We start from the raw sequence: 23,664 nt of genomic DNA on the forward strand, positions 1-23,664 counted from the left end.
AAAAATATCAAAGGTAAAAATGCTCAACTCATTTCAATGATTTAACAAGGGATCTAGCGCAGGTAGACTGGAAAAGGTGATTGCAGGCAAAGCAGTAATGGAGTCAATGGAGGGCATTCGGGTTGAGACAGTTCAGGTACAAACTAGGCATATTCCTTTCAAGGGAAAAAGTAGAACATCCAAAGCTAATGTGCCCTGGACGACAAAGGAGGTAAAAGTTAAAAGGCAACAGAAAAAGGAGGCTTATGACAAATGTTAGGAGCAAGATTCAGTTAATAACCAGGAAGATTGTGGAAAGTACATGAGGGAACTGAAGAAGTTAATACGGGAGGCAAAAAGAGGTTACGAGAAAAGATTAGCAGACAACATTAAATTGAACTCAAACATTTTAGAAACATATAGGCCGGAATTTTCCCTACCTTGGCGGGTCGGGTGTGGGCGGTCGCCGTGGCGGGTTGCAACTCCGTTCTTGCTTCCATCTCGCTGCAGAAATCAGCTTTACGCTAATGGGGCCTATTAAGCCCGCCCTGCGTGTTACCCGGCCCTGTTAAATGGTGCGACACTGATGACATCATCGATGACACCTTTTCAGCCGGGATATTTAAAGGAGCCATGGCCACATTGCATATGAAGGTTCATCTAGGAGTGTGCAGGCACTGCACTGCACTGGAGGCTTTGATTGTTCCAAACATTTGGAGACATGACTGCACAGAGGCAGAGGGCTGCACCCAGGTTCTTGGATGACTCCATCCACATGCTTGTGGGGGGAGTCAGAGCATGCAGAGAGGTCCTCTTCCCTTCCAATGGGGAGAAGAGACCTCCCAGGAGACAAAAACAGCCTGGCTCCAAATTGCAGAGGAGGTGAACAGCAGGGATGCGTTCAGGAGGATCTGGGTGTAATGCCGCAAACGTTTCAATTATCTCATTAAATCAGGAAAGGTGAGCACAAAGCCACACTCAACTTCATCCTGTTGTGCCTCTCATCACATCCCCATCACTCTGCCTTCCCAACACTACCCCTGCACATCCTTACTCACACCAACATACCTTGCATGTCCACCCATCCCTCTCTCCCTAGCTACATTATCACATCCCCATCTTACTAGCCACCCCTCACACTCACCCTCATCCTAATGCAATCATACCAACTAACAACACACAAGGAGGCCACTTGGCATTGCCACCTCAATCCATCATAGTCTCACTTTAAAGATGTAACCCATCCATTCCTTACATTCATTCCATCATCTTACTCAACCTTCTCTTCTTTCCCTCCTTGCAGGAGAAGAGAGCGCACAATAAGAGGGAGAGGGTGAGAACTGGAGGTGGGCCTCCATCATTTGCTACCCTCACAACAGCAGAGGAGGCTGCGTTGGAAGTATTGGGAGTGGCCGAGCACCTGGCGGTGGGAGACGGAGAGAGGGGGACATCTCAGCAACCTGGTGACAGAATTACACATGGCATACAGCAGTCATTCATACTGCTTTTACTAGGCGTAAGAATTGTAAGAGTTTTCGGCGGGCGGAGGGTCTCCAAAAAGTGGAACTATCTGCCCGCAGAGGCCCTTCTCCAGGGCAGCCGGAGGATCTGTCAAGAGCATTCTTGACCGATCGGAAATGCCGGTTTTCAGCGCATGCGCAGTGCATGCCTGAAACCGGCATTTCCGATATCCCTACACAGCGCGTACCCACCCGTAGGGATTGGAATATCTGGGCCATTATAAAGGATGTGATAACAGAACGCTTAGAAAATATCAACGGGATTAGACCAAGTCAACATGGATTTATGAAAGGGAAATCGTGTTTGACAAACCTACTGCAGTTTTTTGAGGATGTAACTGGTAGAATAGATAAGGGAGAACCAGTGGATGTGGTGTATTTGGAATTTCAGAAGGCCTTTGATAAAGTCCCACATAAGAGGCTAGTGTGTAAAATTAAAGCACATGGGATTGGGGGTGATGGCTCTGGATACCAGTGTTCAAACGGCCTTCCAGGGTTTCACAGCACTCCAGCAATCTGCTCTCCAACAGTGTACGAGGATTGCTGAGGTGCAGTGGCAGTGGCTCCATGGAGTACGAACCTGCTCTCCTCTTTCAGAATATGCTCCTATCCTTGCCACTCCACCAGTGCCCTTGCTGTTGCCGGTCAGCCAGCCCGGATTGCTACAGCCAAGGCCTTCTAGGCCCAGAGCTGCTCGAGGTCGCCCTCCAATGCCATCTGCAGTTGGCTCCGCTGAAAGTCAACAGCTTTCCACCAGCCATGCTGTAGGTACAGGGAAAGCACCATGCAGGAGCACTAGGACAGGCAAAGGCACACCGAAGAGACACTAAGGTGATTAGTTTAATTTTGTATCCACTGTAGCATGATTTGATTTATAAATTTGGATTGGAATGTGTATTTTGTGTTGGCTTTTATTTTTGCATCAGTGACAAGAGGAAAGGCAAGGAGTGTGGGACTGTTGGTGAATGGGGAATTGGGGTTAAGGTTACTGGTATTGCTCATTAATTATTTGTTTACGTAGAGCTCGGGCCGAAAGGGGCTGTCAAGGTTGCAGCCTCCCTTCCTGTGCCTCCTCTTCCACCTCCTCCAGTCTGCCTCCTCCTCAGCTTCTCACCTAATAGGTGGTGGCAAGGGCTGTTCCCTCATGATGGCAAGGTTGCACAGCATGCAGCAGACCACGACAAATCTTGAGACCCGCTCAGCCGAGTATTGCAGGGCTCCTCCAGAGCTGTCCAGGCAGCAGAATCACTGCTTCAGCATGCCAATGGTCTGTTCGATAAGATTTTTTGTGGCAGCGTAGCTCTCGTTGTCTGCCTGCTGTGCACTTGTGCATGGGTTGCAGACGGGAGTCATGAGCCACGTAGTCAGTGGATATACCTTGTCGCCTAGTAGCCACCCTTTGGTTTGTCATGGTGATTTAACCAACTATAGAAAGCACCCAAAGCATGTAGAATTGCAGCAACAGCCAGAAGAAATAAACCAGCAACTAAACTGTAAGTAGTTCATGATCTCATTAAATAACGCTGGTGGGGGGTCCTTCATACCGTTTAACGTTGTGTTCAGCTGTGCGAGGTTACGAGAGGGCGTAGGCTGAATCATGGAGCTCCAAAATGGCAGCACTGGTGTCATGACATCATGCTCTGCCTGTTCTGCATGCTGCTGGCTGACATTAGGTGTGCACACAGGCAAACACCTTTACCAGTATGGCACCCGACGCATTTCTCGTCAGAAGTGTGCACACGCGCTGCGAATACCATTTTCAATGCTTAAGGAGCCTCTACAGAGCCCAATTTCGCCCCCAAGAGAATTTTTGGATAATTAATCAAAACCACACAACCCAATAGCACTTTGGTATCAAGTAAAGCTTATGACCATTAACACAGCAAAGAACCATTAATGAAACCATACAACATTTTCCAATTTTAAAACAAATGAAGAATTCAGTAACCTTCAATAGTATGAATAATGCTAGATGACTTTCAGTGAGTACATGCAGTAATCTAATCTCATGATTCAACTGGCAAACAAACCATGCCAGAGTTCATGACATCATCTGAACCTCTATTTGGATTGCTGCCTCACAGTGCACTTGCTATCATCCTGCAACTTCCCAATAATAACAGTTAAATAACAGGGGCTATGTGCTGCACAGATTTAGTGCCCATTAAGTCTAATATATCATTCTTTTTTTAAAAAGTTAACAGTCATTTTACCAGGGATAATGAATTTCAAACTGCATTCCTCTACAATTTACATACTAAAATATGTAATTTATTACAAATATACAGAAATTTCAATCTTTGTTGTAGAAATTAAATTTGAAAATTTGCTGCATTAAAAAACTGCAACCATGATAAATTCTGTGAACCCAGAGTCGAGAATAACAATCATTTGAGAGAGCAGTGCATTGCTGGGGGAGCAAAGAATTGGTAGTGATACACAAACAGCTGACACAGAGAAATTATATAAACTTCTTACTAATTATAGAATTGTGCCTACTTTGTCCATGGGATATTGCTGAGATTGTTTTGGTGGTGGGGGGTGGGGAGGTGGCGGGGGGGTGGGGTGGGGAAAGTGAAAGAAAATTTACTCAAGACTGAATGAGAGAAAGTGTGTGCCAGGCAAGTGATAGATCCTGGAGTTTGGAACATTGTATACTTTCCTAATTTACCTTTCATCAATGAAGTGTTTTAGAACCTGGAGAAGCTATAAATCTTAATTTAGTACCGCTGGTGGAAGAATTGCTGACATTTTTATTTGGATTGCCACCAATAGGTGTCAGCCATTCGATAAGATGCCACACAAGAGGTTATTAAACAAAATTAGAGCTCATGGGATTGGGGGTAATATTCTAGCATGGATTGAGGATTGGTTAATGGACAGAAAACAGAGAGTAGGAATAAACGGGTCACTTTCGGGTTAGACAGGCTAAGTGAGTGGGCAAGAACATGGCAAATGGAATATAATGTGGAGAAATGGGAAGTTACCCACTTTGGTAGGAAAAATAGAAAAGCAGAGTATTTTTTAAATGGTGAGAGATTGGGAAATGTTGGTGTTCAGAGGGACCTGGGTGTCCTTGTACATGAATCACTGAAAGTTAACAAGAGGATTTGAATATAAGAGTAAAGACATCTTACTGCAATTATATAGTGCCTTGGTGAGACCACACCTGGAGTATTGTGTACAGTTTTGGTCAGGAAGGATATACTTGCCATAGAGGGAGTGCAACGAAGGTTCACCAGACTGGTTCCTGGGATGGGGGAATTGTCCTATGAGGACAGATTGAGTAGACTAGGGCTATATTCTCTCGAGTTTAGAAGAATGAGAGGTGATCTCATTGTAAAATTCTTACAGGGCTTGACAGGGTAGATGCAGGGAGGATGTTTCCCCTGGCTGGGTAGTCTAGAACCAGGGGTCACAGTCTCAGAATAAGGGGTCAGCCATTTAGGACTGAGATGAGGAGAAATTTCTTCACTCAGAGGGTGGTGAATCTTTGGAATTCTCTACCCCAGAGGGCTGTGGAGACTCAGTCGTTCAGTATAATCAAGACAGAGAGTGATAGGTTTTTGAATATTAAGGGAATCAAGGGATGTGGAGATAGTTCAGGAAAGTGGAGATGAGGTAGAAGATCAGCCATGATCTTATTGAATGGCGGAGCAGGCTCGAAGTGCCGAATGGCCTACTCCTGCTCCTATTTTTTATGTTCTTATGCCATGGCCAAGTGGGTAGCACCCTCACCTCTGAGATAGAAGGTTGGGAATTCAAGTCCCATTCCTGAAATTAGAGCACAAAATCGAGGCAGACACTCCAGTGCAATACTGAGGGAGCGCTACACTGTCTAAGATGCTGTCTTTCAGCTGAAACTTCAAACGTCTGCCCTCTCAGGTAGAAGAGCAGGGGAGTTCTCCCTGGTGTTCTGGCTAATATTTATCCCTCAACCCAACATCACTAAAAAACAGATTATCTGGTCATTATCACATTGCTGTTTGTGGGACCTTGCTGTGCACAAAATTGGCTGCTGTGTATTCTACACTTCAAAAGTACTTCATTGGCTGTTGAGCGCTTGGGACATTCTGGGGTGGTGAAAAGTGCTATATCAATGCAAATCTTTCTTTGATAGCAAATATACAATAAAAAATAGAATAATAGTGCTGCTACCTTACCAGGGCTACTTTCTGAGCAGGTTACAGGTACAAACAGAAATGGCTGCACAAAGAAGTGAGCAAACTCTCGCATTTAATGAGGACACCTTCAAAGTCTGTTGAGGGGCAGACAGCAAAGGAAGGTAGCTCACTTTGATGCCCGGATCAAGGTAGCTCAGCAGATCAACTCAGTTTCCCTGGCCACAGGAAGAAGGTTTCAGGCATCAGGAGGAGTACCTAGAAAAGTGCATCCACCTTAGAACACATTGGGGTGGATAACACAGTCTCCTCACTGCTATGCATCAGGTGCTAAGTGCACACTGGGGGTAACAGACTGACTCTGCACCATAAAGCAAGATCAGGTCATTTGCATATTTTGACAACACTCACATGTGTTTCGTGTAATAGGTGCCGAGTGCATGCTAAGATCAGAGAAGGGGCACAATATCCTGCACCAACAGTCTTAAAGGAATGCTGGCTGCCCAGTGGTGTTTGTGGCTTGAGATGGTTGGGGGCAGAATGACACCATTCAACAATCAAGCAACTGGAGGTCCTCTGCAGGAGGTCTTTTGGAAAACACTGGGTGTAAGGCAGCTGATTTATCTGTTCCTGGATATGTCCCAACAGATCCTTCAAAAACATTTCAGCAGATGCTCAGTAGCTCTTAGGATCATCTATGCAACTGAGCTTTATTTTGTATGTAACTTTTGCACTGGCTCAAAGTCAGAAATAATCCCAGCGTATTGTGCTATTTGAAGTACATTACTTCAAACCTAGATGTTGAAGTTACCATTTTAACTACAGTGCTCAAGAACCTCCTCACATACAGCATTGGATAAGTAGGTTCTTTCTCATGAACAAAATAAAAGTGATGGAAGGCCTACAATATCAAAACTGATAAACACTGTAAAAATCACAGTTCCAATTTACAAATAGTGGCAAACTTAGTGCTGGCCCATCCTTCAGAAAGTTTCTCAGTACCAGTTTTGTTTAATCAGTATGCAGAAGTATAATACAACCTTTCTTTCCCATAATACAATAGCAAAATACTGCAGATGCTGGAAATCTGAAATAACAACAGAAAATGCTGGAAACACTCAGCAGGCCAAGCAGCATCCGTGGAGAGAGAAACAGAGTTAACGTTTCAGGTCTGGGACCCTTCATCAGAACTGTAAAAAGCTGGAAATGTAACAGATATTAAGCAGGTGCAGAGCCGGGGGGGGGGGGGGGGGGAGGGGGTTTAGGAGGGGAGGAAGGAATTGAAAGAACATATTGTGAAAATGTTTTTTTTCTTTCCCATCCCAAGCCAAAACTCACCAACTGTTTCGAGTTGAGGACAATAGGTTCTTCCTCATGGACAATATCTGTACTCAGGCTATATTCTCTATGGGAAGAATATGAGTGGATTAGACACTGAAACTCGTATTTTCTTCTTTTTACAGTAAATTTCTCCCCTTCTGCTTTCTTAAGTCTTCCTGGTCTCAATAGTACCCACACCCAAGGAGACAGGTGGGTGACCTGCTCCAAAACCTCTACTCACGCTGCTCCAAAATCAGTCACTTGGATGAGCATAACATCAGCCAGGTGTTACACTCCCTCTTCGTGGAGAAGCATTTAGCCTCCTTTCTATTTTTAAGTTTTTGCAACACTGTATACTGCATTAGTCAACTTATCAGTACAAAATGCTTCTGCGAGTAATCAAGTGACAGCATTGGATTGCAACATTGGCAGAAAGACAACATTTCAGTTAAGGCACATCCAAACATAGCCACAGTATAATTTTGTAAAAAAAAATCAATCCCATTTAATCTGATTACTTTAAAAACTTCAAATCTCTGCCAATATTTCTGTTCATTAGAAATTAAATTCTATAGTATAGCTTTAGACCACAAGCCAAGTATGCTATATGAACAGCTTGATTTCAGACCCCAAAATCAATTCAGGTTTTACAATAATAGATTAAAAATCAAAGAAATTAAAACAGGTATAAGCATGTGTAGCTGCAATTGCTGATGACAGCTAAAGTTAAGCAAAAGAGTAAAGTCACTATCTATTGCATGTACCTCAAGATAAAGGAGTCTAAATTAGCCGAAGAAATTTGTTGCACAAACTCCAAACTATATAAACAAATCGTCCAATCTTCACTTACATTAATTATGATTATATTGCATATCAATTTGATAAGAATGGCTACAACACATCTTTTGTCTTCTGCTGCCTTCCCCCACTCCCCCCATAATGTCTACAATTTAAATTCCTTCTTTATCGATAGAACATCCAAACACCATTACAAAAGCAAAATACTGCGGATGCTGGAAATCTGAAATAAAAACAGAAAATGCTGGAAATACTCAAAAGGTCAAACGCAGATTGGGTGATCGCTATACGGAACACCTCTGTTCAGTCCGTAAGCATGATCCCGAGCTTCCTGTCACTTTAATTCTCCGCTCCACTCCCACTCTGCCCTCCCTGTCCTCGGCCTCTTACACTGTCCCAATGAAGCTCAACGTGAGCTTGAGGAACAGCACCTCATCTTTCGATTAGGCACTTTACAGTCTTCTGGACTCAACATCGAGTTCAACAATTTCAGCCCATAACCTCTGCCCCTATTTTTTCAGGTGGCAGCTGTTGATGATTCTGCCATTCCCATTTACACCTCTTCTAGACTCAACTTTTGTTCCTTTACCTGTCCCATTACCATCTCCTTTTGCTTTATACAATCATACCTTTTGTCATTTAATCACTCCTGCCTTCCACCCTATCACAGACCTTCCCTTTTGTTCTTTCCTCCCCTCCCTCCTTTCCCTTCCCCTGCACTTGCTTAAAATATTTTACATCTCTAACTTTTTCCAGTTCTGATGAAAAGTCATTAACCTGAAACGTTAACTCTCCTTCTCTCTCCACAGATGCTGTCTGACCTGCTGAGTATTTCCAGCATTTTCTGTTTTTAATCCAACCACCATTTGTGGCTAAACAGCTAAAACAAAAACCTGTAATCAACTAAGCTAAATTAACAGGTTCTCAATTCACTACAATTGGCCTACACACAAAACATAAGGAACTGTCTAACTGCCCATGAAATGAATGCTATAAAGTACATGTACTGTTAAGTATCACTCACCATACACTTCATACTTTATTTAGAGATATATTTTAATGTGAAGCACTTGGAAGGATGATTTTCTGGTCAATGGGCATGCAGTAAACTGTCAACCAATGCTCCAAATATCAGCATGAACAAACAGACATATCACATTTATTATTCATGAGACTCTCGGTCAATACTTATTCAAGAATCTGAACTACACTTATTAGGTTGAAATCCAACACAAATTAAGAGAGACATCTGCCAATATATGGAAAGATATTGCACCCGGGTTGCTTGTCATCTGATAAAACATTATGACACTCCTGCCAATCAAACTTCTTCCCATTTGAAAGAAGCCATGACCCTTAGCAAAAATGAATCAGTGTCTTCATTGACATGTTGTACTTTTCAATTGTCCTTACAGACTGACAGAAATTCATGTTTATATTATGTAGTTTCAAAACAGAAAATCAAGTGCAATATGAAATCTGTCGAGGACTATATGTATTCAGTTTAGTCCTGATATTTAGTCCTGAAGGTGAAATTTTGTTAACAAACAAAAGAAGCTATGGCACTCATGAATTCAGTTAATTATGACCTCAGAAATAATGGGCTGGAAATTCCTCGATTGGAATTCACTAAAATTACATCGAACTTTAGGCCCGTTGTTATGCTGATCTTGCTGACGGGAACTTACGCAGAGATATCCTGCGGAGCTTATCTGACTATACAGGATCATAAAAACTGGCATAACAAAAGGCATAATTTCAGTGTAAACCACTCAGGGCCCTACAAATGTATGAAGCACTATAAAACCACAGAATAGACGCCCCAATCTTCAGAGTGAGATTTGGGAGTGGAAGGTAAGTGGCTCAGTCTAATTTTTTTAAACAAATTACTTTATTCAGTGTTTCCAGTGTCGCACCAGAATCTCCATTTTTACAGAGAAAAGAGCAGCCAAGAGAGCAAGTCTAGTACGAGGACCTGCAACTTCATGGAGGAAGACCTATCGGCCCGCCTAGAAGAGATAGAGGCAAGGCGGGACTACCTTCTGAGCTCCAGGAAGAACAAACCAGCCTGTGCAATCAGCCGAGGTACCTGGAGAGCGGTGGCACTGGCACTACCACATCCGTCACCCCAAAAATGGCAGAGCAGTGCTGCAAAAAAGCCAATGACCTGGCAAGGGCTAGAAAGGTAAGAAACATAAAAACATAGAAACATAGAAGATAGGAGCAGGAGTAGGCCATTCGGCCCCTCGAGCCTGCTCCGCCATTCAATGACATCATGGCTGATCATCCAAATTCAGTACCCTGTTCCTGCCTTCTCTCCATATCCCTTGATCCCTTTAGCCTTAAGAAATATATCCAACTCCTTCTTGAATATATTTAATGAATTGGCCTCTACTGCCTTCTTTGGTAGAGAATTCCACAGGTTTACTACTCTCTGGGTGAAGAAATTCCTCATCATCTCTGTCCTAAATGGCTTACCCCTTATCCTTAGACTGTGACCCCTGGTTCTGGACTCCCCGACCATCGGGAACATCCTTCCTGCATCTAGTCTGTCCAGTCCTGTTAGGATTTTATAAGTTTCAATGAGATCCCATCTCATTCTTCTAAACTCCAGCGAGTACAAGCCCAATCGACCCAACCTCTCTTCATACATCATTTCTGCCATCCCAGGTATCAGCCTGGTGAATCTTCGCTGCACTCCTTCCATGGCAAGAACATCCTTCCTCAGATAAGGCGACCAAAACTGCACACAATACTCAAGATGTGGTCTCACCAAGGCCCTGTACAACTGCAGCAAGACATCCTTGTTCCTGTACTCAAACCCTCTCGCTACGAAGGCCAACATACCATTTGCCTTCTTAACCGCCTGCTGCATCTGCATGCTTACCTTCAGCGAATGGTGCACAAGGACGCCCAGGTCTCGTTGCACTTCCCCTTCTCCCAATCTATTGCCATTCAGATAATAATCTGCCTTCCTGTTTTTGACACCAAAGTGGATAACCTCGCATTTATCCACGTTATATTGCATCTGCCATGCTTCTGCCCAATCACCCAACCTGTCCAAATCATACTGGAGTTTCTCGGGCATCATCCTCACAGCACACACACCCACCCAGCTTTGTGTCGTCTGCAAACTTGGAGATATTACATCTAGTTCCCTCGTCCAGATCATTAATATATATTGTGAATAGCTGGGTTCCAAGGACCGATCCCTGCGGTACCCCACTAGTCACTGCCTGCCACTCGGAAAAAGAGCTGTTTATTCCACCTCTTTGCTTCCTGTCTGCCAACCAGTTCTCTATCCAAGTCAATACCTTGCCCCCAATCCCATGTGCCTTAACTTTACACGCTAATCTCTTATGCGGGACCTGATCGAAAGCCCTTTGAAAGTCCAAATACACCACATCCACTGGTTCTCCCTTATCTATTTTACCAGTTACATCCTCAAAAAATTCCAGTAGATTGGTCAAGCATGATTTACCTTTTGTAAATCCATGTTGACTTTGTCCGATCCTGTCACTGCTTTCCAAGTGCTCTGCTATTACATCTTTTATAATGGACTCTAGCATTTTCCCCACTACCGATGTCAGGCTTACCGGTCTGTAATTCCCCGTTTTCTCTCTACCACCTTTTTTGAATAGTGGGGTAACATTAGCTGCCCGCCAATCCATGGGTACTGTTCCAGAGTCTATCGAATTTTGGAAGATGACCAGCAATGCATCTACTCTTTCTAGGGCCACTTCCTTAAGTACCCTAGGTTGTAGATTATCAGGCCCTGGAGATTTATCGGCCTTCAATCCCATCAATTTCCCTAACACCATTTCCTTACAAATACTGATTTCTATCAGTTCCTCCCTTTTATTAGACCCTATGTTCCCCGACATCTCCGGGAGGTTATTTGTGTCCTTCTTTGTGAAGACAGAACCAAAGTATGTATTTAATTGGTCTGCTATTTCTTTGTTCCCCATTATAAATTCCCCCGATTCTGACTGCAAGGGACCTACGCTTGACTTCACCAATCTTTTTCTCTTCACATATCTATAAAAGCTTTTACAGTCAGTTTTTATGTTCCCTGCAAGCTTACTCTCATACTCTATTTTCCCCCTCTTAATTAATCCCTTTGTCCTCCTTTGTTGAATCCTAAGCTGCTCCCAATCCTCAGGTTTACTGCTTATTCTGGCCAATTTATATGTCCTCTCCTTGGATCTTATGCTATCCCTAATTTCCCTTGTTAGCCATGGTTGAGTCACCTTTTTTGTTTTATTTTTATGCCAAACTGGGATGAACAAATTCTGTAGTTCATCCATGCAATCTTTGAATGTTTGCCATTGCCTATCCACCGTCAACCCTCTGAGTGACATTCCCCAATCAATCCTACCCAACTCGCGCCTCATACCATCGTAGTTCCCTTTATTTAAATTCAGGACCCTAGTCTCTGAGTCAACTACTTCACTCTCCATCTTAATGAAGAATTCTATCATATTATGATCGCTCTTACCCAAGGGGCCTCGCACAACAAGATTGCTAATTAATCCTTTCTCATTACATAATACCCAGTCCAAGATAGCCTGATCTCTAGTTGGTTCCTCGACATATTGGTCCAGGAAACCATCCCGTATACACTCCAGGAATTCCTCCTCCATAGTATTGTTACCAATGTTGTTAGCCCAATCTATATGTAGATTAAAGTCACCCATGATAACTGTCGTGCCCTTATTGCACGCTTCTCTAATTTCCCTTTTAATGCCATCCCCGACCTCTGCATTACTGTTTGGAGGTCTTTTTCCCACTCAACTTGTTCTCCCTTCTTTCCCTGTCCACCTTGGGTAGCACCACACTCCAAACTTGCTGAAAGCTGCATTCACACCTGTAGCATAAATGCCCACACAGCTCCCTAATCACTGATCAGGGAGAGCCAGCATGAATTTGCAATGAGTAAGTCATGTCTAATGAGCCTCGTTGAATTTTTTGAGGAGGTAACAAACATGGTAGATAAGGGAGTGTCTATGGATGTTATTTATATGGACTTCCAGAAGGCATTCAACAAGATTCCACATAAGAAACTGTTAACTAAAATGAGAGCACATGGAATTGGAGGCAACCTATAGGTTTGGATAGGAAATTGGCTAGGAGGTAAGAGAAAAGAGTAGGGAAAATGAGTATGTACTCAAATTGGCAGGATATGACTAGTGGTGTCCTCAGGGATCTGTATTGGGGCTTCAGCTTTTCATTATATTTATAAATGACTTGGATGAAGGAATAGAGAACCATGTATCTAAGTCCGATGACATGAAATTAGGTGGCATAGTAAATAATGTAGACGGCAGCAGAAGGTTGCAAAGGGAGACTGATAGATTAAGTGAGTGGACAAAACTGTGGCAGATGGAACTCAATGTGAAAAAGTGTGAGATCATCCACTTTGGACCTCCGAAAGATCGATCAGAGTATTTTCTAAATGGTGAGAAGCTAGGAACTGTGGATGAGCAGAGAGATTTAGGAATCCAAGTACAGAGGTCAGTAAAGGCTAGTGGACAGGTACAAAAACTAATTTAAAAGGCTAATGGGATGTCGGTCTTTATCTCAAGAGGGCTGGAATACAAAGGGGTGGAATTTATGTTACAGCTGTACTTAGCTCTGGTTGGACCCCATCTGGAGTACTGTACTCAGTTGTGGGCACCGCACCTCAGGAAGGGTATATTGGCCTTGGAGGGAGTGCAGCGCAGATTCACCAGAATGATACTCGGGCTAAAAGAGTTTAATTATGAAGACAGGTTGCATAAACTACCCTTGTATTCCCTTGAGTATCGAAGACTATGGAATGATCTAGATGATTCAAAGATTTGATATGGCAGATGGAGAGAAACGATTTCCTCTGGTGGGAGAGTCCAGAACAAGTGGGCAGAACCTTAAAATTAGAGCTGGGTCATTCAGGGGTGATGTCAGAATGCACTTTTTCACACAAATGGTAGTGGAAATCTGGAAATCTCTCCCCCAAAAAGCTGTTGAGACTAGGTCAATTGAAAATTTCATAACTGAGATTGCTAGATTTTGGTAAGGCAAGGATATTAAGGATTATGGAACCACGGCGGGTTGATAGAGATACAGATCCGCCATGTTCTAAGTGAATGTCAGAACAGGCTCGAGGGGCTGAATGGCCAACTCCTGTTTCTATGTTCCTAATCACACAGCAACTGACTTGCATAACTACCAAGCATACTACACTAATGTGGCACCCTCACACCTTCTCCTGTCACACACTACCTCGACAATGACACTTCACACTGATATACCTATCAATTCATCCAATGAAAAGCGACGAGTTAAGACAGTAACTATAGGTTTTTATTGGCTAAATAACAGAGCCCACCCTCGTGGGTGATCGGATCCAACAAGGAGGAATACCAGCCAGTCGACCACCTTTATACCTGGGCAAGTAGGTGGAGCCATGGGCGGAGCCAGCAGTGGCCAGCCCAGGTATAACAGCGTGACAAGAGGCGACCTCGTGTAGTGATACAACAGTGTAAACAGTGATAACCATAGTGTAACGATATAACAGTGATAACCATAGTGTAACGATAGTGAACGATAAAAGTGGTTTACCACATTCACCCCTTGTTTAGATTTGAGTCCGGCGGGGTGAAGTGTATTACCAGTTCGGGTATGTCAGTCTGTCCGGAGGCCTCGTAAGCCTTTCCGATCGTCGCAGCAGCGGCGGCGGTGATGCAGTATCCGATGTTAATGCTGGTGTCTGCGTGGTCAGCGAAGGCTCGTGGGGTTCCGGCATGCCGTCTACCTGGGCTGGATTTGGGGGGGTGGTGGGGGGTAACGGTGGTGTCTCAGGGATGCCCGAGGGTGCGAGGTCTCATAAGGAGACTGTGTCCTCCCGCCCGTCTGGGTATGCCACATAGGCGTACTGGGGGTTGGCGTGCAGGAGGTCCACCCTCTCGACCAGGGGGTCCATTTTATGGGCCCTCGCGTGCTTTCGCAGCAAGACGGGCCCCGGAGAGGTCAGCCAAGTTGGTAGCGTGGTTCCCGTAGTCGACTTCCTGGGGAAAACAAACATTCGTTCATGTGGGGTGGCGTTAATGGCAGTGCAAAGCAGTGACCGGATGGAATGCAGCGCTGCCGGGAGGACTTCCTGCCAGCGAGAGGTTGGGAGGCCCTTGGACTTTAAGGCTAAGAGAACGGCCTTCCAGACAGTCGCATTCTCTCTTTCCACCTGGCCGTTCCCTCGGGGGTTGTAGCTGGTGGTCCTGCTTGCAGCAATACCTCTCGCTAGTAGGAACTGGCGAAGTTCCTCGTTCATGAAGGAGGAGCCCCGGTCGCTATGTATATAGTTCGGGAACCCGAACACGGCGAAGAGGTCGTTCAGGCATTTGATGACCGTGGTACTGGTCATGTCTGGGCAGGGGAAGGCAAAGGGGAAACGGGAGTACTCGTCAATGATGTTGAGGAAGTACACATTACAGTCAGAGGATGGGAGGGGCCCCTTAAAATCGATGCTCAAGCGCTCGAAGGGGCGGGTGGCCTTGATCAGGCTTGCTCTGTCCGGCCTAAAGAAATGCGGTTTGCATTCGGCACAGGTTTGGCAGTTCCTGGTCATGGTCCTGACCTCCTCGATGGAGTAGGGCAGGTTGCGGGCCTTAATGAAGTGGTAAAGTCTGGTGACACCAGGGTGGCAGAGGTCGTTGTGGAGGGTCTGCAGTCTATCAATTTGCGCGTTGGCGCATGTACTTCGTGCTAGAGCATCTGGGGGTTCGTTCAGTTTACCAGGCCGGTACAAGATCTCATAATCATAGGTGGAGAGCTCGATTCTCCACCTCAAGATCTTGTCGTTCTTGATTTTGCCCCTCAGCTTGTTATTAAACATAAAAGCGACCGAACGCTGGTCGGTGAGGAGGGTAAATCGTTTGCCTGCCAGGTAATGCCTCCAGCGTCGTACAGCCTCCACGATCGCCTGGGCCTCCTTCTCGACCGAGGAGTGTCAGATCTCAGGGCCCTGGAGGGTCCTTGAGAAGAAGGCCACCGGTCTCCCCTCCTGGTTAAGGGTTGCGGCTAGGGCGGAGTCGGATGCATCGCTCTCCACTTGGAAAGGGATAGACTCATCCACCGCGTGCATTGTGGCCTTAGCAATGTCTCCCTTAATGAGGGAGAAGGCTGCGCACGCTTCTGCCGTCAGGGGGAAGGAGGCGGACTTCATGAGGGGTCTGGCTTTGTCCGCATAATTGGGCACCCATTGGGCATAGTAGGCGAAGAGCCCCAGGGTCCTCTTCAGCGCCTTTGGACAGTGGGGGAGGGGAAGCTCCATGAGGGGGCGCATTCTTTCGGGGTCGGGGCCGATGACTCCGTTCTCTACTACGCAGCCGAGGATGGCAAGGCGCGAGGTGTTAAACACACATTTCTCCTTATTGTAGGTGAGGTTCAGCCATTGGGCCGTACGGAGGAATCTCTCCAGATTAACATCATGGTCCTGCCGGTCGCGGCCGCAGATGGTGACGTTATCTAGATAGGGGAACGTGGCTTGCAGCCCGTTCTGGTCAACCATCCGGTCCATCTCCCTTTGGAAGACCGAAACCCCGCTGGTGACGCCGAAGGGAACCCTAAGGAAGTGGTAGAGGCGGCCATTCGCCTCGAAGGCGGTATACTGGCGGTCCTCAGGGCGGATAGGGAGTTGGTGGTAGGCCGACTTAAGGTCGATGGTAGAGAATATTTGGTACTGTGCAATCTGATTGACCATATCAGATATGCGGGGAAGGGGGTATGCGTCCAGCTGGGTGTACCGGTTTATGGTTTGGCTGTAGTCGATGACTAGGCGGTTTTTATCGCCGGTCTTAACGACTACAACCTGGGCACGCCAGGGGCTGTTGCTCCTCTCGATGCTGCCCTCTTTCAGGAGACGCTGCACCTCAGAGCTAATAAAAGCTCTGTCCCCGGTGCTGTACCGCCTGCTCTTGGTAGCGACGGGTTTACAGTCGCGGGTGAGGTTGGCGAACAGGGAGGGGGGCGGAACCCTGAGGGTGGATAGGCCGCAGGTGGTACGCGGTGGGCGGTTTAAAGGCTGTTGGTTGTCGACTGTGAGTGGGGGGAGGGGTCCACCGTATGCCAAAGTGACACTTTGAAGGTGGGATTGGAAATCCAGCCCTAGTAGGACGGCAGCGCAGAGTTGGGGCAAGGCGAGAAGTTTAAAATTTTTATACTCCGTGCCCCTAACCGACAGGGTCACAACACAGTATCCGCTGATGTCTGTTGAATGGGACCTCAACGCCATCGAGATCCGGTTGCGCGTTGGCTGGACAGTGAGGGAGTAGTGGCTCACCGTGTCTGGATGGATGAAACTCTCCGTGCTTCCGCTGTCGAACAGGCAGGTCGTGGCGTGGCCGTTTACTTTGATGTCCATCATGGACTTGGACAGGTGATGCGGGCGAGCTTGGTCCAGTGTGACGGAGGCTAGTGTATGGCTGAGCGAGCTGCTGTAGTCTGCGGGTGAGGCTGCGGTCGGGTCTGGAGACAAGGTGGCGGTCGAGTGTGGTGAACAAAATGGCGGTGCCCACGGCGTTGCATAAAATGGCGGAGAAGATGGCCGCCCCCACAACTCACATGAGGCACTGCCGGTGTCGGTGGCCTTGATCAAAGATGGCCGCCCCCACGACTCACACGAGGGGATACTGGCATCTGTGGCCTTGATGAAAGATGGCCGCCCCCACAACTCGCATGAGGCACTGCTGGCGTCTGTGGCTTTCCCCCTGCAGGCCTTCGCGAAGTGGCCTTTCTTGTGGCAGTCGGAGCAGGTCGCGTTTCTTGCAGGGCAGTGCGCCCTCGGGTGTTTCGCCTGGCCACAGAAAAAGCAGCCGGCAGCCCGATCGCGGGGCTCCGATGTCGCAGCCGGTACCAGGGGTGGCGGTCCCGATCGGGTCCGGGACGCCGACGCTGAGGTAGGTCCCAGAGGCGGCGGTGCGAGGGGTATTGCGGTCGGGGTCGGGCCCGAGTCCCAGGGTCGCGCAGCACAGTACCTGGAATACGCCTCGAGGTCCCGATGGGCCACTTCCAGAGAGCGAGCGAGGGCTGCAGCTGTGTTCAGGTCGAGGTCCTTTGATTCGAGCAGTCTTTGCCGTGAGTAGTCGGACCGAAGGCCTTTCACGAAGGCATCGCGGATATTCTCTTCAGTATTTTCTGCAGCCGTTACAGCTTTAAAGTCACAGTCCCCGCCGAGTGTTTGTAGCGCCCGTAAAAATTCATCTACAGACTCTCCTGGCTGTTGCGGGCAGGATCTTAGGAGATGTCTGGCATACATAGAATTTACCGGGCTCCGGTACTGCTCTTTCAGCAGGTTGAGGGCGGTCTCGTATGTAGTAAGGTCCTGGATGAGTGCAAATACTTTAGGGCTCACTTGGGCGGTCAGAACTCTTAGTTTGGATCTCTGAGGCACGCCGGATTCTCCCAGGTAGGATTCAAAACAGCTCAGCCAGTGTTTGAAGTCGAGGGCTGAGTTTGCTGCCTGTGGGTTTAGATCCAGGTACGGCGGTCGGAGGGCTCGCAGCCAGGCCGGCTGCTGTGGCTGTTGAAGCTGGGCGTCTGACTGGTCGTTTGGCTGCTCCGTTAAAGACATTTCAAAATTTAGCCAATAAAATTGATATACCTATCAATTCATCCAATGAAAAGCAACGAGTTAAGACAGTAACTATAGGTTTTTATTGGCTAAATAACAGAGCCCACCCTCGTGGGTGATCGGATCCAACAAGGAGGAATACCAGCCAGTCGACCACCTTTATACCTGGGCAAGTAGGTGGAGCCATGGGCGGAGTCAGCAGTGGTCAGCCCAGGTATAACAGCATGACAAGAGGCGACCTCGTGTAGTGATACAACAGTGTAAACAGTGATAACCATAGTGTAACGATATAACAGTGATAACCATAGTGTAACGATAGTGAACGATAAAAGTGGTTTACCACACACACACAGTAATAAACTGCAAGTCTAACCTCCATTCTCTGCACAACGACAGAGAGAGTCGGAGAAACGTGGGGGGGGGGGTGGAGGTCATTCCATCATTAAGAGCCCTCGCCACTCATGAGGAGAAGGCAGTCCAGCTCCTTGGCTGCCACACCACTTTGCCAGTGGAAGAGGCCAAGGCTGGCAGCACAGTGCTTCAGCGAGGTGAATACGTGAGCTCCTGTTCTCTCTCTTTGCTCCAGAACACAAACCCAACCTTCCACTCCCTTTAAATGGAGACTGCATCCCAAGATGGACACAGTTCATTGTTGCACTGAAAATAACAAGGCAATTCCTGCCTAACTGGTCAACAAAAATGTCTGTTACATATTCAGGGTGAACGCTCACCACTACCAATGCCCCATAAATCTCTTCCATTGTTGCCTATATAGCGTATTACATTACTTATTGGTAATACGTCTCAGCTGAAATTTTGCACAAGTAAAATTTAAAATAAGCATTAAAGAACTGACGAAGTTTTTTTATATGTTATAATAAGGAGTGGTATGGGTGCAGATACATTTATAGTCAAATTTACCAAACATTAGTTAATAGTTGTGGATAGTTTAGAAAGTCGGTAGTTGGGTCTTATTTTTAAATATTGATTTTGGAGTTAATTTTTTTGATGGAAATTCTTTGGTGCTGGAACATGAGGCAGCCAGTAGATCAGATCAAAAGATCAGATTAATTCTATGAATAAAAAGTCATTGCTGTGTGAGATAAGCAGTGGTCAGATATTTAACAGTGAGAAAAAGCTCAATTTTTTCCACAATAAAAAAAGTGAGATCAGAGCCTATTCTTTGAAAACCTTCAAACCACTGCTGGACTTCAGCACATAATGTAGGCCAATACTTCAGTGCGGTATAGAGAAAGTGTTGCATTGTTGGAGGAGCCGCCTTTCAGATGAGACATTAAACCAATGCCCTATCTGTCTGATCAGATAGACATAAAAGATTCCTATGGCACTAGTCATTGAAGAGCAATCCTGGTGCATTGGCCAAGAAAGGTTCCTCCCTCAACCAGCACCACCAAAAACAGATTAGCTGGTCATTCATCTCATTTGCTCTTATGTGAGATCCTGTGCATGCAAATTGGCTGCTGCAATTGTCTACATAATGTGGTTCAAAAGTGACAGCGAGTGCTTTGAGATGCCTTGAAGGATGCTTCTCCGACTCTCTCTTTCTTCTGCGCTGTTACAAGCTTATTTTTCTTCAAAAAATGATCATAACAGTATACCATTAATACATAGTTACATCTGATTAAAATTTGTTGACCAGTTACATACATCTACAAATCGCAAGTCTTTTTCTCAAATAATTTGTTAAAAAGTACCTTAACCAAGAAGCCTGAATTTCTTGGTATTATTTAATCCAAAAAGAAATATTCCCAATGTTGAGAAATCAGTCATTAGGCCTTGGAAGAACCTACAAAAACAAACAGATTATGGTAATTACATTATTAGCTGTTAGCATTATCTTAAGGCACTTGAATTACAAACACTATTTGTATATTAGGATATCATTTAGTTTTGGAGCTGAGGCACCATTGGTTCCAATCTGTCATTTTTACTATTTTCATACTATGAATGCAGAAGCCAAAACAAAACTAATAGAAATATTAGCCCCAATTTAATCAAACTTTTTCACACGACGTTGCTAAGCCATAGGATTTAGATAAGGAACAGAATTGGGCCAAGATTGGATCCTGGAGGTGACTCTGCAGGCATGGCAGGAGAAACTATTGGAGGATATGTGCTAACTGTGGTGAGACAGACAAGAATGGAACCAGCAGATAACAATCCTGCAGTACTGGAACACACAGAGGAGAAGCACTAGTGGAGGATTGAATGGTCAACCATAAATCAAAGATCGCAAAGAATGAAAAGAGATGGTGCTTGACATTCATAGTCACAAGGATGTCATTGATGACTTTGAATGAGGGGTGCGAGGGGAGGGTTGGTCCTGTGGGTGGGACAGAAGTCAGACTGGATGGGCACGAATAGTGAATGGTAGGAGTGGTGGGCACAGAGATAGGTGGCGACACATTTGAGGACCTTGGAGAGGCAGGGAAGATTGGAGATAAGATGGTGGTTCAATAGAACAGAAGGATCAAGAGCAGGCTTTTTGAGAAGTGGGTAATAACACCACCAAACATGCCTTAAATGGTCTTTTCCTGTCAGTGTTTTAAATGTTTTAATGTTTTAAATGAACTGTGAGTGTTTCACAACAGTCTTTTGTTTCTCAAGCATGCAGAACAGATTAATCACCAACTGTAATTGTTTATAAATAGTGTCTACTGCATACTATCAATTAGTACCACAGCTCGTCAGTAATTGTAATTTGCCTAAATGAAGATAATTATAAGTTAAAATGGCAGAAAATTATAGAAGGCCAATAAGGAACCTATTAATGATAGCTGCTAATAGTTTTCCTTCCTTTTAACCAAAATACACAACAAAAATGAAATATTACATAGTATTACAGAGTATTTACCGCACAGAAACAGGCCATTCATTTAAACAGGTCCATGCCAGTGATTATGCTATGCACAAGCCTCCTCCCACCCCTCTTCACTAACCCCAATATATCCATCTATTCCTTTCCCCCTCATTCTTTGAAAACCCTGGGTAAATTTTCAGGCCTCCTGCCCACTGGAATTGGGGCAGTAGCACCCCTGAAAATGGTGCCCCCATGTGTAAGGTGCCACGGGAGACAAATGTAAATAGCTGCTGCAACAGCACTGGCAACAGGTCCATCATGTTAACTGTGACTGCAAGTAAACAGCACTCTCAACCCATCCCCACTGGCATCCAGAAATGCATTTCCACATTCAGTGGGAACGGTAGCATAGTGGTTATGTTACTGGGCTAGTAATCCAGAGGCCTGGACGAATGATCCGGAGACGTGAGTTTAAACCCACCACGGCAGCTGGCGAATTTAAAGTCAGTTCGTTAAATAAATCTGGAATTAAAAAGCTAATATCAGTAATGGTGACCATGAAACTATCGGATCCTCGTATAAACCCATCTGGTTCAATAATGCCCATTAGGTCTGGCCGAGATGCGACTTCAAATCCACAGCAATTGACTCTTAATTGCCCTCTGAAATGGCCGAACAAGCCACTCAGTTGTAAAGAAACTGCTACGAAAAACATCGGCACCGGCTAGGGACGCAACAACAGCACACCCAGCCCAGTCGACACTACAAAGTCCTCCTCACCAACATCTGGGGACTTGAGTCAAAATTGGGAGAGCTGTCCCACAGACTAGTCAAGCAACAGCCTAACGTAGTCATACTCACAGAATCATACCTTTCAGCCAATGCCCCGAACTCCATCACCATCCCTGGGTATGTCCTTTCCCACCGGCAGAACAGACCCACCAGGGATGGTGGCACAGTGGTATACAGTCAGGAAGGAGTGGCCCTGGGAGTCGCCCTGGGAGTCCTCAAAATTGACTCCGGATCCCATGAATTCTCATGGCTTCAGGTCAAGCACAGGCAAGGAAACTTCCTGCTGATTACCACCTACCGCCCTCCCTCAGCTGATGAATCAGTACTCCTCCATGTTGAACACCACTTAGAAAAAGCACTGAGAGTGGCAAAAGCATAGAATGTACTCTGGGCGGGGGACTTCAATGTCCCAAGAGTGGCTCGGTAGCATCACCACTGACTGAGCTGGCCAAGTCCTGAAGGACATAGCTGCCAGTCTGGGCCTGCGACAGGTGGTGAGAGAACCAACACAAGGGACAAACCTACTTGACCTTGTCCTCACCAATCTACCTGTCGCAGATGCATCTGTCCATGACAGCATTGGTAGCAGTGACCACCGCACAGTCATTGTGGAGACGACGTCCCGTCTTCACATTGAGGACACCTTCCATCGTGCTAAATGGGATAGATTCAGAACAGATCTAGCAGCTCAAAACTGGGCATCCATGAGGCACTGTGGGCCATCAGCAGCAGCAGCATTGTATTCCACCACAATCTGTAACCTCATGGCCTGGCATATCCATCATTCTACAATTACCATCAAGGCTGGGGACCAACCCTGGTTCAATAAGGAGTGTAGAAGAGCATGCCAGGAGCAGCACCAGGCATACCTAAAAATGCGGTGCCAATCTGGGGAAGCTGCAACACAGGACTACATGCATGCTAAAAAGCGGAAGCAGCATGCTATTGACAGGGCTAAGCGATCCCACAATCAACGGATCAGATCAAAGCTCTGCAGTCCTGCAACATCCAGTCACAAATGGTGGTGGACCATTAAACAATTAACGGGAGGAGGAAGCTCCATGAATATCCCAATCTTCAATGGTGGAGCCCCACACATGAGTGCAAAAGACAAAGCTGAAGCGTTTGCAACCATCTTCAGCCAGAAGTGCCGAGTAGATGATCCATAACGGCCTCCTTCTGACGATGCCACCACCACAGAAGCCAGTCTTCAGCCAATTCGATTCACTCCACGTGATATCAAGAAACGGCTGAGTGCACTGGATACAGCAAAGGCAATGGGCCCTGAAACATCCCGGCTGTCGTGCTGAAGACTTGTGCTCTAGAACTAGCTGCGCCTCTAGCCAAGCTGTTCCAGTACAGCTACAACACTGGCATCTACCCGACAATGTGGAAAACTGCCAGGTATGTCCTGTCCACAAAAAGCAGGACAAATCCAATCCGGCCAATTACCGCCCCATCAGTCTACACTCAATCATCAGTAAAGTGATGGAAGGTGTCGTCAACAGTGCTATCATGCAGCTTACTCACCAATAACCTGCTCACTGATGCCCAGTTTGGGTTCCGCCAGGACCAGTCAGCTCCAAACAAAAGAGCTGAATTCCAGAGGTGAGGTGAGAGTGACTCCCCTTGACATCAAGGCAGCATTTGACCAAGTGTGGCATCAAGGAGCCCTAGTAAAACTGAGGTCAATGGGAATTGGGGGGA

The 23,664-nt window shown here is 46.0% G+C and overlaps 1 protein-coding gene across 1 annotated transcript in view; it reads right to left on the reverse strand.

The window, feature by feature from the left end:
- Nucleotides 1-20,147, reverse strand: part of insc (INSC spindle orientation adaptor protein) — an 811,538-nt gene extending 791,391 nt beyond the window's left edge. The window contains exon 1 of the mRNA XM_086007893.1: nt 20,060-20,147. The gene's annotated coding sequence lies outside the window, so the exon portion shown is untranslated. The remainder of the gene's footprint in view (nt 1-20,059) is intronic.
- Nucleotides 20,148-23,664: the final 3,517 nt, after the last annotated feature.

This window comes from Somniosus microcephalus, chromosome 15 (assembly GCF_052327205.1).
Source record: "Somniosus microcephalus isolate GS21.2 chromosome 15, FLI_Smic_1.0, whole genome shotgun sequence".
Lineage (NCBI taxonomy): Eukaryota > Metazoa > Chordata > Chondrichthyes > Squaliformes > Somniosidae > Somniosus > Somniosus microcephalus.